Consider the following 2,958-nt stretch of genomic DNA (forward strand, 5'->3'; position numbering starts at 1 on the left):
CGCTCCCGGAAGCGCCCGCCGCGGGGGCCGCTGGAGCTTGGAGTCCACGCAGCGCTGGGAGCTCCACGTGCGGCGGCGTCGTAGTGCCACCCTCATGCGCCGCGCATCATGAATCACAGCGCAAGGGCGTCAAGTGCACCAAAAGCAATCAGCACTCCTGGCAGAGGTGATGTCCTTGATTAGACCAACTCCATTTTTGCAATATATAAATAAATAAAATTCAATTCAATTCAATTCAATAGTTTCGGACACAAACACCCTTCGCACTCGTGGCAGAGGCAATCTCTTTTATTAGACCAACTTGATTTTTGCAACAAAAATAAAATAAAATAATGGCAAGGTTTCGGATGCAAACACCCTTCATCCGGCATTGGAGAAAAGATTGTACAAGTTCTCCCAGGGAGAAAGGAAGGTTCATATTTCATAGGAGTTAAAGGTGTTTGGAACAGTTCGTTTTACTAGGCTCGGATTAATCTGTTGATCTTGAAATTGTTTGGTACCATAGGCAAACAAGGTGTTTTGGGGGGGTGTAACAGGGAACCCTAGCCCTGTTACCAGAAAGCAGGTTGACTCTTTTAAGATCAGGGCTTTCTGGGCACAGCGCGTTGGTAAGGTAGGGGTTAAAAGTTGAGCCAGGCCAGCTTGTCAGGTGATGGGAAGCGAGCAGGCCAGGACTATAAAAACCCTGGGCTGGGCAGTAGTTGGGGTCCTGGCAGCCAAAGGAGAAGGAGTGTGTGTGAGTGCTAGGGGAGCGGTTGGTCCAAAGACTGAAGGAACTACTGAGGACCCCGGAGAAGCAGCTGCAACCCCAGAGGAAGGACAGTAGCTGACAGCGGGGAGCAGAAGCATGACCCCTGAGTAAATATAAGCTGGCGTGCTGCCTTTTTTTATCATGTTTTTTTGGTGGAGGTTATAGCCTGTGGAGAGACTGTTTATGGGGTTTTTTTAATAACACTGGTGGTTTGGTGAGGCTGCTGGGGAAGAAGGAGGCCTCATTGGGACCTCACTACACTGTGGGGGCCTGGTGCCCATGTGGGTGCAGGATCTGGGGTGTACTGACCCCTGTGCCAGAGAAGGTGCAGTATTTGGGGTACATAGGCCCTGGTGCCAGTGTGGGTGCAGGATTTTGGGGGGAACAGACCATGGCACCAGAGGGTGCAATCCTAAAAGGCTGGGGTGGTCTCATGCCCCTGAAGTACAGTTTTGTCTTTTTGGTTTTTGTGGACTGGGACGGTGTGGGTTTGGGGCCATTCCTTGGCCTTGAACCTGCTGCCCCCTTGCTGTTGGTTGGGCCTCTGGGCTAGGGAGGTTGGACTCCAGACTGGAGCAGAAAGGAGGGCCTCAAGACAAGGAAAAGGGCTAGAGCCTCAGTCGAACCCTGTTTGGTGGGTTTAGATGGGGAGGCTAGAGGTTGAGGCCTGTGGAGGTGGGCCCCAGCATATGAAATATAATAGGCAGTCTCCTGCTTACAAGAACATCAGTATAACAATTTTCCATCAAGACGTGGCAGGCGAGGAGAGAGCGGGGACACAAGAAACCTTAAAGGGGACTCCAAGGGCGCCCCACATAGGGCGTGGATAACAGGCAAGATGGCTCGGGGGAAGGAAACCTGTTACAGGGGGTAAATCCAATATTTTTTTATTAAACCAAAGAGTTGGAAAAAATCTTTGCAAGCTTTCAGGCACAAAGGCCCTTCATCCAGCATCAGAGAAAAGATTGTACAAGTTCTCCTGGGTAGAAATGAAAGCTCTGGAAAAGTTCCCATGGGTACAAATGAAAGTTCATATTTTATAGGTTCATATTTCATAGCAGTTATGATAAAAATCTGTTTGGAACAGTTCATTTTATGCAGGTTAGGCTCAAAGAAAAGTGGGATTAGTCTGTTGACCTCACAGTGGTTTGGTGCAGATGCAGTTCTTTGGGTAAATCCGGTATCTCTTATTAAACCAACTGAAAGAGCTGGGAAAATTCTTCTTAACAAGCTTTCAGGTACAAACACCCTTCATCAGGCGAAGGGGGAAAAATTGTAAAAGTTCTCCTGGGTAGAAATGAAAGCTCATATTTCATAGGAGAGTTAAAGGTGTGATAAAATCTCCTGTTTGGTTGTAGCCATGTCAGTCTAAGAACATACCCAAAGTTCTTTGGGTAAATGTGGTGTCTTTCATTAGACTAATTCAAATAGCTGGAGACGAAGGGTATTTATACCCGAAAGCTTGCAAAGACTAATTTTTCCAACTATTTGAGTTGGTCTAATAAAAGATATCGGATTTACCCAAAGAAACTTGTCTGTTTGGAACAGTTCATTTTATGCAGGGTAGGATCAGAGAAACGTTGGAATAGTCTGGTGACCTCGAAATTGTTTGGTGCCATAAACAGTTACAGTTCTTTGGGTAAATCTGGTGTCTCATTAGACCGACTCAAAACATTGGAAAAAGTTCTTCTTTGCAAGCTTTTTGGACACAGACATCCTTCTCTGTACTTTGTTTGTACCTGAAAGTTTGCAAAGACCAATTTTTCTAACTCTTTGAGTCAGTCTAATAAAAGATATTGGATTTACCCAAAGAACTTTGTCTGTGTCCTTAGATCAACACAGCTACCAACCAACACCCCAAAATGTACCATCATTTTTCCTGTCATTGAATCTGGGGCAAAAACAAACACGGGGCCCTTACCAATCAGGGGCCTGCTGGGGCACTAGAGGCAGCACAGCCCAGGCAGGCATCCAGGCCACGAGCATCTGGGGCAGGCAGCCTGTGCCTCCTCCCCTCCAGCCAGGCCAGGGGTGGGCACAGGGCTCCGTGTGGGTGGCAGCAGCTTCCCAGCGTGCGGGCCGGGAGCGATCCAGGCCCTTTTTCGCGCCGCACGGGCTGTGGCCAGCAGCCCGGGCACGCTGGGTCAGAGAGAACAGGCGACACGCTGGAATTAGGCACGGACGCGTAATGGTTGATTCAAGATTGT

Source organism: Alligator sinensis, unplaced genomic scaffold (genome assembly GCF_000455745.1).
Source record: "Alligator sinensis unplaced genomic scaffold, ASM45574v1 scaffold888_1, whole genome shotgun sequence".
NCBI classification, from domain to species: Eukaryota; Metazoa; Chordata; order Crocodylia; family Alligatoridae; genus Alligator; species Alligator sinensis.